Raw genomic sequence first — 12,831 nt, forward strand, 5'->3', positions numbered from 1 at the left:
TATGAATATTGTATACATATATTATTCATAGTAAATAGTGATTATTCAGTAATATTACGCTTATAATTGTGCAATGGTAATACTGCTAGGTTATTACATTACATAGAGTTATCACTTTAGTAATGTCTAATATTTCACCTAACTTGTATGATGATACTGGTAATACAGAATTGTGCTATAATTGTATGACTTATATTGTGTTAATGCATAATTGTGTTGGCCTTATAATTGCAGTTACATTTTGTTAATGCAACTATTACATAAGTGTCTTGGCCTTATAATTGTAGTTAAAGTTACATAAAAGTTACATCTTGTTAATGCAACTGTTTTGTCGTTACATAATTGTTACAAATCGTTTGTAGGTACATAATTGTAGTTAAAGTTACATAAAAGTTACATCTTGTTAATGCAACTGTTACATAATTGGCAAAGTGTAACATAATGCAATCGTTTGTCGTGACATAATTGTTACATATCGTTTGTAGGTACATAATTGTAGTTAGTGTAACATAATGCAATCGTTTGTCGTTACACAATTGTTACATATCGTTTGCAGGTACATAATTGTAGTTAGTGTAACATAATGCAATCGTTTGTCGTTACATAATTGTTACATATCGTTTGTAGGTACATAATTGTAATATGGAGTAACATAATTGTAATAACTGCAGTCCTAACATATGCTGCGGTCGATGATAGTGTTGATGTGTCGTGCCACTTGTATGTGGAGACAACAATTTGCTTTTTTGTTTGTAGTTTATGTGGTATTTTGACTTATGTAGTAACATTTACACTTATTTTCATTTGTTTGTTATGTGATCTTACTCTATTTCTCTTTTTTCTTTCTTACTTTTCTTTCTTTCTTTTTTGTATGTATTGATTTTCTATAGTTTGTTTTTCTTTGCTTGTGTACACTTTTTTCCATGTTGTTCATGGTTACATAATTACTGGCTAATTTCCTTAGGATACGTTTTCAAAGTTTAGTTTATATTGCACAGATACTATAAAATGATATTATATAGTCCCATATTTTGTTATTTTATATAAAAAATATATACACTATATACAGTATTAACTATACACACTGATTTGTTGTTCACCTGTACCTATCGTGAGTAATATGTGTGTCAGCACTGTGTGGAAATCATTGTCTTCACGATTGTGTTGAAGATGTTCACTCTTGCTAACGGCATTTGTGTTGGCCATTTTTTTTTTCTCTAGTTTACCTTGTAACTTAATTTATATGTTTCCACTAGGTAGCTTTAATTAAATAATGTTTAATACAGTTCCTTTAATTGCTCACTGAGTAACTGTGATGGTATATTTTCTTTATCACTTTGTAGATATAATAATGTATAGTTGTATGTATGAAACACGTATTTTATGTAGGTATAAATGGTAACACTCGTTGATAGTAAATAGATGTTATAATAAATGAATGAATATATACAGTGTAGAATATTTATTGTTGGTGCAAGTATTTAATGATTGAATTATGAAGATAATTGAAGTAGGTATGTGTATTTAAGCTGTAACTATACAACACGTTTTATATGTTTGTGCAGAAGCCTATTGTCTATCACTGTGTATTGTATGAATGAAGTAACTATGTAACTCACTAATTTTTACCGTGGTGTGAGTGGTGGTGCAGGTGGTGAGTTGTCTGACGTGGCGTCTGTTCAGCAAGCACGCATGATGACCTCAACTTCCCACACTGGTAGCTGTGGTGAGTGAATGAGTAGCGATGAGTAACTTGAGTGAAGACGAGTGAGTAAGATGAGTTGTGAGTCGTGTCTCACTCTTCGTTTGTTTGTTCCGTTTTTCTATGTGGAAGTTTTCTCGGTCCTTTTCTCTAGTGATTTACTCGTTGTGGGATGAAGACTGCCGCTACTTGTAGGTGCGTGTAGAAGATTATACTGACGACGTAGAGTTGTTAATTGTAGTTGATTGTAGATGGCTGTAGTTGATTGTAGATGGCTGTAGACTTTGTAGATTATTTGCACTGTAGGCTGTATTTTGTAGGATTCAATGTAGAACTGAAGCTAATCTTGTAGTCTCGGTTGCTTTTGTAGAAATTTGCTTTTAATTCGGAGACGATGTCCGCAGATTTGCTGGTTTGTCGTTAAGCTACTTGCAAGGCGTCGTGTGATCTCTTGACCTCTGCATCAGCATGATGATCTGGGAGACGGAGGGGGCAGGATGGAGAGAATACTGTCAGGAGCTGATGTTGTTGGTTGTTTTCAATCTTGATATCTTGTAGGAATTTAATGTTGATTCGTAGACGAGGTTCGTATACGTTCGCTGCTACCAAATGTCATAAAGACTTTGTATCATAAAGCAGCGACTTTGTATTTGCTTGTAGAGGCGTATATTTTAGACTTGTGGTCGAGCGGCTTTTATATCTTGTAGTAGTTTCCCCACCAGATGTCATGTAGTGACGGGAGAGGTAAAGAATAGTATGGGACTATTTTTATTTGTCTTAGAAATATTAAACAAGTTTCTCACATGGAAAGAGTATAAGTCCCGGGTAGCTACCTCCCTGTCTCGCTCTCTCTCTCTCTGTTCTAAGGCTAATCTCCGTCTCGACCTCTCTCTAGGGTCGCTTGTCTCCTTCTGTCTAGCCTGTTCGGTGGCTAATCTCCGTCTGAGCTCTCTTTCCTAAATTCTGGTGTAGCAGGGGTGTGTCACGTGTGTTCCTCGTGGGTGGACTAGATCTTTGTTCACAAGAGGACTGCTGACAGCTAACTGCATCATCTCCTTACTGGCCGCTGTCGTCAGCTTTCCTCAGTGTGAAGAGTGTGTAAGCATGCTTAGCACTGCTCGATTCTCGCAGACACAACACCTTCTCAATCATCTGACTCCCTGCTTCTATCTGTCTCTCTATCTATCTATTTATCTATCTATCTATTATGTAGTCCTATAGGTTTTGGTCTAGAGTGAGCTGGTGGCTGTCTGAAATAGGTCTGTGTTGATTGGAGTGCATTGGCTATCGTTTGGAGTGGGTTAGTGTTGGTGTGAATGGGTTGTTGTGGTCTGGAGTGAGTTGGTTATGGTCTAGAGTCGGTTGGAATGAGTTGGCGCGGTGTGGGTGGATCTGAATTGGTTGGAGTACGATGGTGTGGTCTAGTTTGGTCAGGGGTGGATTTGAGTGGGTTGGTTATGTTCTGGAGTGGGTTTGAGTGGGTTGGTTATGTTCTGGAGTGGGTTTGAGTGGGTTGATTGTGTTCTGGACTGGGTTTGAGTGGGTTGGCTGTGTTCTGGCCTGGGTTTGAATGGTCCGGAGAGGTCTGGAGTGGGTTCGTAAATTGTGATGATGGGGTGGGAAGGGTGGACTCATACGCTGCCTGTCAAAAACGCACAGATGAATTAGCGAGACTGGAGCTAATAGATGAAAAATGTCTATGTGGGTATTGGTCACCAACCCCCGGAACCGACCTTTACTAAGTTCTTATAGTTTTCATTCTTTTCTTTTTACTTTTCGACCGGTCACACTCGCCATAAACGTCTGAATAGACTTGTCCTGGGCTTCTATCTCTTGTTTTCCCTCCTCTTCCTCCTCATCCTCCTTTTCATCAATCACTTATTTTTCTTTTCTTTCTTCTTGGGTACTTTCTTTACCTCTTTCCTTTAACCTTTCAGTTTCCTCTTCCTCTTCTTCTTCTCCTTTCCACCTCCCCCCTCTCCTCCTCCACCTCCTCTCAACACGGCACTTTCACCCCATCTCAGAACACTATCCTTCACTTCACCACCTTTCTCCTGTCGGTCAGTATTACATTACATGCCTTAATGACCTATCGTCCAACGACTCTCACATTTTAGGAGAGAAAAAATGTGGCTATAAAAAGGAAAATGGTGCAAAAAGTGAAAGTTCTTTAAATTATAGTAATGGCTGTAAATGAAAATGATGCTGACTCCAATAGTTAATATAAATTATTATTCAGCCATCCATATAGTAGGGCAAGATAAAAGTTTATAAAAAGAGAGAACGTTATATTTAGGGAAAATTAGTGGACTTTGTGACTAAATCAATATTAAAACAGTGTTGATTATTCAACTATCCTCACAGTTTAAACAAAAAGGTATAAATAGATTAAAATAATGTAAAAATATTAAATATGTGGAGTGTATGCCTGACTTCCAATGGAAAAATAAGGTATGGAGTGGAAGACTGACTATAAATGAAATGAATGTGTAGCTCATGAATGAATACAAGGGAAAAGGAATATGGAATGCGTGACTGAGTGTAGTTGATGTTCTTGTGGGAAGAGGATAGGGTGATTTCGTGTTGTGTGTTATTAGTTTTTAGAGTGTATGAAGCTGTGAAATTGGTGATTCGCTTTTATTGCCTCGCCCGGACGGAGTTCGGCAAGGTATTGTTTTTGGTCGAGTTTCTTTGTTTGTTAGCAACATTACGGAAAAAGGGCTCAATGAAATTACATGAAACTTTCAGGATACGTGCGCACTGGTCACAAAAGGAAGTGATTAAATTTTGGATGTAACTGAGTGAACCTGAAAGGTCAAAATCAAGGATTTTCAGAGGGCTATAACTTGACACAGGTTGAAGATAGAGATATTTACCAATATCAGCATACGGTATCTTCCATATGGACTTTCATTTGGCACCAGGACCTTTGACCTTGAGTTATTTAAAAAGTCAAACTCAAGATCACGGATATTCAGGGGGCTATAACTCGAAACTTTGCAGATAGATATTTACTATTATCAGCAAATAGGAAGTCCCACATGGGCTTTAAATTGGTACCATGACCTTTGATCTAAAGTGTCTTTGAAAAGTCAAACTCAAGGTCACGGATATTCAGGGGGCTACTATTCGAAACTGGTTGAAGATAGAGATGTTTACTAATGTCAATATATAGGAAGTCTCATATGGACTTGCATTTGGCACCATGACCTTTGACTGAGTGACCTTGGAAGGTCAAACGCAAGATCACGGATTTTCAGAGGGATGTAAGTTGAAAACGGTTGAAAATAAAATAACTGCTGTCGGGCGAGGTTTGTTGTGCCTGGCACCATTATTTTTTTCTAATTCCATTCGTTCCTTTGGCGTCTTTTTCATGTATTATCTTTCGTTCCACCTCGCCACTTGTGTCATTTGCTCCAATAAATTAATCTTCACCCTGACCCACTCTCCCATTCGAATCATCAATACCCTCTTCAGTAGCCCCGAAGACACATCAAAGCCTTCCCCACCATCTCTTCACTAAATCCCGTTCCATCCTGTGCTTTCTCCAGCTGTCCTCTTTTCCTCCTTCCTTACCATATAACTCCGGGTTAGTTCACTTCTCCCTATCCTTTCTCTCACTTGCATCACCAGTACTGTACCACTTCAATAACCTCAGCAGACACCAAAGTCTCCCCTACCATCTCTTTAGTAAAATTTCATTCCATCCTTTGCTTCCATCCTTTTTTCACACTTGTCTTCCTTCCCATATTCTTCTAGGCTTACTCCACTTTCCCCTAACCTTCCTCTCTCTTGCACAACTCATTCTAGTAACCTGTCCCACCTCTTCCTTCCCTTTCCATTCATTGGTTTCAGTTTTTGTGTAATTCCTTCTCAGTTTACCCCACTTTTCCCTCCCTCACTCTCCGTTCCTCCCATCTGCATCGTTAATTTGCAATCTATCTTTCTGTCATTCTCCACTGCACCCTCTTCTTTTCCCAGTTATCAACCTTTCCCAATTGCTTTCTTTCATTTCCCTCCCATTTCATTCCATGCTTCAATCAACCATCCTATTCCACTTCTTACTGCCCTTCCTTCCCACCTTTGCCCTTTCCTTCTGACCTTTGCCCTTTCATTCCCAACTTTGCCCATTCCTTACCACCTTTCCCCTTTCCTTCCCATATTTCCCCTCTCCTTCCCACCTTTCCCCTGTCCTTCCTACCTTTTCCCTTTCCTTCCCACCCTTCCCCTTTCCTTCCCACCTTTTCCCTTTTTCTGGTAGTTCCTTCTCAGCATACCCCGTTCTTCATCCCCCCCCCCCACACTCCTCCACTCGCATAGCTAATACCTTCTTCAGTAGCTCCGAACACACACATCATAAGCCTCCCCTCTGTGTTACTCGCATCTTACCTGTCCTAGAACTTCACACGCATCGAAGCCTCCTCTAGCGTCTTTCCTCTCATTTCTCCTCCTCCAGGATCTCTCCTCGCTAGCATCCCTCCTCCCTAGCAATCTCTCTTCCTCCAGCCTCCCTCCTCCCTAGCATCCCTCCTCCCTAGCATCCCAACTCCCTAGCATCCCTCCTCCCTAGCATCTCTCTTCCCCCAGCATCCCTCCTTCCTAACATCTCTCTTCCCCCAGCATCCCACCTCCCTAGCATCCCTCCTCCCTAGCATCTCTCTTCCCCCAGCATCCCTCCTCCCTAACGTCTCTCTTCCCCCAGCATCTCTCCTCCCTAACATCTCTCTTCCCCCAGCATCCCTCCCCCCAGCATCTCTCCTCCCTAACATCTCTCTTCCCCCAGCATCCCTCCTCCCTAGCATCTCTCTTCCCCCAGCATCCCTCCTCCCTAACATCTCTCTTCCCCCAGCGTCTCTCCTCCCCCAGTATCTCTCCTCCCCCAGCATCTCTCCTCCCCCAGTATCTCTCCTCGCCCAGCATCTCACATAGCTAAAACCCTCTTCAGTAGCCTTGAACACACATCAAAGCCTCTCCTAGCGTCTCTCCACTTTAATTACTGGTGAACTATTAGAAGAGAAAGAACCAGGGTCACCATATTTGGAAGGAGTGATTAATCGTCCATGAAAGAGGCGAGAACACATAAATAGGGGTTATATAAATAGTTGTTGTGCTGTGGGCATCAAATGAAGGCTTGATATGTTAGTAAGACTGTGCTGAGATAACCTCAACAGCGAGTTGGTTGGGGAAGGGAGAATTAAGAGAGTCCTGGATTGGATTGGTTGGAGCGTATGAGTAGATTGTATGATGATTCGGTAGGGACTTGTAGTTAATTTGCTTAAAGTTTGACTGTGGTATATATTTGTAGCTGGGAGATGAGTTGGTTGGAGTGCACTGGTAGTGGTTGGTGGTACGGTAGTGATTAGTAGTTTCCTTGGTAATGACTAATAGGTGGCTTGCTTGTGGTAGGCTGGTAGATGTGAGATGAATTGGCTGGAGTGGGTTGGAGGTTGGCTCGTGGTATGGTAGAGACTGGTAAGTGTTTGGTAATGTTTGGTAGGTGTTTGGTACTGGTATATTGGTCGATGGATTAGGACACGTAACAAGAGGATGAATAGAGGTGGAGTGGACAGAGAAGGTGATGTATAAAATTATCTGGTTGGAGTTGCCTTATTAAGTAGAGGGTTGTTTGGTAGTGACTAAAATATTGTTAGACTTGTTGGCAAAGGTTGAGAGGTTATTAAGTCCTTTATAAATTGGTAGTCGTAAACTACAGGTTGGTCGATATATAACGCACCTCTTCCACTCCTCGGGCGATTTGTCAAGTATTTTGGGGACGGCTCAGTCAACGTTGTTATTGTTTACCCTGCATCATTTATTCATTTCCTACTCGCACTACTACACCCACGCCCATACCAGCAGACTGAGCATTCCCCACAACATATAAGAGACCAGTAGATGAGTTTCTAGTAGAGCGCTACTTACGGACCACCCTGTATATCGGTAGGTGGGATACGAGTTGGAGTGTTGGGACCGCTTTCTTGTAGATTAAGTAAGTTCATTAGCACCTCTTCCCTACCGATTTATTTTCGGATACGGCTGGGTAATATCAATTTGTGGGTTATTTATGTTTCGTAAGGTAATAATGGAATGATTTACGTTACAGAGAAGAGGACGGCAAGAAGAAATAAACTAAATAAACCGCTGAAGTGAGGTGTTAGGGAGCTTGCTTAACCGACGGGAATACAGGCCTTGGTGTGGCAGTGACTGGGAGGTAGAAAGTGGTTTGGTTTGGGTTGAAATGTGGTATATGTGTTGGCAGTTCTTAGGTGGTGACATATACCTGAGTAACTTCTAACAGGCACGGGTAAATGATGCATTTCCCTTTGCCTATGACCTCTAGACTTTTAAATGCAATGTGTCCAGGCATCTCGAAATGAATCGATCTTGAATTTGGCTTTTTGTTCGCTTGTTTTGTTTGTGTTCTTGGAGGGAACAATACAGTAACTTTAAGGGTTTTAGTCTTTGTTACCTTGTTTGCTTAAAAAAAAAAAAATGTTAAGTACTCGTATACTAGTGAGTACAGAAGCATAACAGTACTTTAACGCTGCCAGGCTGACTCCTAACTCTGGGGATATGGTACTGGTTGGGATTTATTTGCAGTGTTTGTTATTGTCATTAGTTTTCCACCTGCACACCTCTATGCTCTGAACACCAGCTACTGCCGGTATAGGATTTTTTTTAATCTACCTGCTGTATCTGTTTATCTGTCTATAAAATGTTGCAATAATACATAGTGCATCTGTTGTGTGTGCATGCGAGCGTGTGTGTGTGTGTGTGTGTGTGTGTGTGTGTGTGTTTTAGCAATAAGTCACACGTCCTGAAAGTAGGTGGGGTGAACCACCTCGTATATTGAAAGTATAATCACTGGCTGACTCACGTCCAGCCGTTAACACAAGGCCAAAACTAAACATTAGGATGGCTGTGGTGTGGTCAGAATGGTGGTAGTTCGGCTGGTAGAGAATTCGTGGTTGTGGGTTCGATTTTGGTTGATAAATGAAATGGCCTAGGGATCTGGATATCTCTAATATGTTTGTCAATGTGTTTTTTTTTTTTTTTTTTCAGCACCATAGAGAGATTCTCTCCCCGTTCCCTCCATTGCATTTGCTAGTACACTAGTTCTGTGTGTGATAAACCTAGTGTATCACAACTCAGATGGAGGTTATTAGCTCACAAGAGGTGACCGGTAGGCTACTCAGTCTCCCATGTACACACAACAAAAAAACTATCGTTACACCTTCTGCGCGATATAAAATGACACACGAATGAAGGTTTTTTATAACAGCCTCCTCCATTGGTATCCCTGCGTGTGTTTGTTGCATATTTATTATAAGCTATATCCATTGCTTCTCCCATGCATATTTCTACCTCGTCCTATTTGGCAACTCACCCACTGTCAGGCATACCAACCCTAGCGAGACAGCCAGGTTGTTTATTATGAAACACATCGGACCCCCCTGTAACGATAGTTTTTTTTTGCTGTGTGTACACCAATGGTCATATAAATATCAAAGCTAATAATGGAGGTGAGTGGAAATAAGTATGTAATACTGAATGAGCTGTGAAATTAAAAGGATGAAGATGTTGAAGCTTCGTAGCCAACATTTATATATATGTAATTCTTTAATCTTGTAATAGGTGAGTGTTGAGTTTTGGTTAAAGTTATTTTGGTAATTGAAGAGCAGGAGGAGTTAAAGATGAATACAGGGAGTTGATCTTGATTTATCTTCAGAGAAAGTCTAAGTTGAGCAGCGTATGTATTACACAGAGACTTAATATACTAAGTCTACAGTAGTTGGACCCCTCCAATATTCGCTCTCTCCACTACCTGCCGGTTCTATGGCCAGTCCCCTTCTGAGCTCAGATTCCTACATTCTCGTTCAGCATGGGCCGTGTCACGTGTGCTATACTGTTGTTGAAATGTTCTAGAAGCCTGTGTGTGTGTATGTGTGTACTGTATGTGTGTGTATGGTCACGAGGCGCTGTTCGTGGGCTATTTTGCTGGTGAGAGGCATTCTGGAGAGGTGCTAACGTCATTTCCTTTTGGCCCCTAGGTTTGACATTGACCTAACCTCTAGGCTATATATGTATGTTGCTAGCTATTATGTATTAAGATATTTTAGAGTCCTGACATCGCTTGGTCACGCAGCTGGCGGTCCTCTGACAGCTGTCATTATTGACATATGCTAATCTATTAAAACATAATATTCTTCTTCACTCTTAATACATAACATTGATTATAATATTGTACAGATATAATATTCATGGTAATATTGCAACGATCCAGTAATATAACATTTTAAACAAGTTGTATATAATTGAACAAATGCAATATGGTTAAATTGGTTACTGTATGACATACTGTAAGATGTGTATATATAACAGACATACTCATATAATTGTGCAATGTTAATACTGCTAGGTCATTACATTACATATGGAGTTATCCCTTTAGTAATGCCTAATATTTCACCTAACTTGTGTGATGATTCTGGTAATACGGAATTGTGGCAAGGTTGTATGAATTGTTACATAATATTGTAGTAACATTGTGGTAATGCATAACTGTAACATTGTATGAATTGTTACATAATATTGTGGTAATGCATAATTGTAACATTGTATGAATTGTTGCATAATATTGTGGTAATACATAATTGTAACATTGTATGAATTGTTACATAATATTGTGGTAATATTGTGGTAATGAATAACTGTAACACTGTATGAATTGTTACACAATATTGTGGTAATATATAATTGTAACATTGTATGAATTGTTACATAAATTTGTGGTAACATTGTGGTATTTTGGTATTTGTTTGATATGCGATCTTACTGTATTTCTTTATTTTTTTTTGTATGTATTGATTTTCTATAGTTTGTTTTTCTTCGTTTGTCTACGCTTCTTTGGTGTTGTCTGAGGTTGCATAATTGCTGGTTAATTCCCTTGGGACCCTTTTTTAAGGATTAGTTTTTATTGCACAGATATAATTGAAAATGATATTATATAGCCCCATATTTTGTTATTTTATATAAAAAGTATATATACACTATATACAGTATTAACTATATACATTCACTTGTTTTTCACTTGTACCTATCGTGGGCAATATATGTGTCAGCACTGTGTGGAAATCTTTGTCTTCACGATTGTGTAGAAGATGTTGTTCATTCTTGCAAACGTCATTTATGATGGCCATTTTTTTTTTTTCTGGTTTTCCTTGTAACTTAATTTGTCTGTTTCCACTAGGTAGTTTTAATTAATAAAAAACTCACTTGTTGTTCACTTGCACCTATCGTGGGCAATATATGTGTCGGTACTGTGTGGAAATCTTTGTCTTCACGATTGTGTGGAAGATGTTGTTCATTCTTGCTAACGTCATTTATGTTGGTCATTTTTTTCTGGTTTTCCTTGTAACTTAATTTGTCTGTTTCCACTAGGTAGTTTTAATTAATAAATGTTTAATACGGTTCTTTTAATCGCTCACTGAGCAGCTGTGATAGTATATTTTCTGTATTACTTTGTGGATGTAATTATGTATAACTGTATGTATGAAACACATATTTTATGTAAGTATAAATGGTAACACTCGTTGGTAGTAAATAAATGCTATAATAAATGAATGAATATATACAGTGTAGAATATTTATTGTTGGTGATTATTTAGTAATTAGAATATGCAGATAACTGATGTATGTGTACGTAAGTTGTAACTATACAGCACGTTTTATATGTTTGTGCAAAATATGTTGTCTATCACTGTGCCTATTCCTGTGTATTGTATAAATGAAGTACCTATGTAACTGACTAATTTCTACCGTGGTGGGAAAGGTGTGAGGGGTGTTGCACGTGGTGATAGTGCAACACCCCTCACGGGTTGATTGACGTGTTATAGGGTGTCAGACACACGTTGATAGCCGTGGCGTCTTCTCAGCAAACACGTATGGTGACATCGACTTCCCACACTGGTAGCTGTGGTGAGTAAATGGGTAGCGACGAGTAACTTGAGTGAAGACGAGTGAGTGGGATGAGTTGTGAATATGGGCTTGGTATTTGCCGCGTTGTCTTGACCTCTGTGAACCTGCGTCAGCGGTGGAGGTAGGTGGAGGTAGGAGGCGGTAGGAGAGAGCGTTGGGGTTTTAGTGCTTGTTGCTTTGGTCTTGCTTTTCCTTTACTTGTTTTGCTTTTTATTCTTCTTGCTGATACTTGAAGTTGTGTGAAGAAGATTATAGAGTTGTCTTGTAGACTTGTTATTTGTAGTTATTCGTAGAACTTGTTGATCCTCACTCGTAACTCATTGTTGCTACTGTATGCTCATAGACTCGTAGGCTCGTAGACTCGTTCTTCTTATTGTATACTCACTTGCTTGATCGTAGTATTGTAGTAATGTAGAAGCAGCTGTAGAACTGGAGCTGACAGTTTCGCCTGCTTTTGTAGAAATGATGTTTAGTAGACGTAGAGTCGATCGTTACTGCCACCATTTAATGTTGGAACTTCGTAGCCACCATTTATATACATGTAACTCTTTAATCTTGTAATAGGTGAGTCTTGAGTTTCGGTTATTTTGGTAATTGAAGAGCAGGAGGAGTTAAAGATGAATACATGGAGTTGATCTTGATTTATTATCTTCAGAGAAAGTCTAAGTTGGGCAGAGTATGTATTATACAGAGACTTAATATACTAAGTCTAGTTGGACCCCTCTTCTTATTCGCTTTCTCCACTACCTGCCGGTTCAATGGACAGTCTCCTTCTGAGCTCAGATTCCTATATTCTCGTTCAGCATGGGCCGTGTCACGTGTGCTATACTGTTGTTAAAATGTTCTAGAAGCCTGTGTGTGTGTGTGTGTGTGTATGTGTGTATGTGTGTGCATGGTCACGAGGCGCTGTTCGTGGGCTATTTTGCTGGTGAGAGGCATTCTGGTGCTAACGTCATTTCCTTTTGGCCTCTAGGTTTGACACTGACCTAACCTCTAGACGATATATGTATGTTGCTAGCTATTATGTATTAAGACATTTTAGAGTCCTGACAAAGATATTATAATTATCCCACCGTCCATCCATCATATATTTTATTGACTCATCAGGACTGAAGGCGTCGCGGATTAGGCTATACAGTACAAATATAACA

Source organism: Coenobita brevimanus, chromosome 74 (genome assembly GCF_032717465.1).
Source record: "Coenobita brevimanus isolate Jiangsu-jjx chromosome 74, ASM3271746v2, whole genome shotgun sequence".
Lineage (NCBI taxonomy): Eukaryota > Metazoa > Arthropoda > Malacostraca > Decapoda > Coenobitidae > Coenobita > Coenobita brevimanus.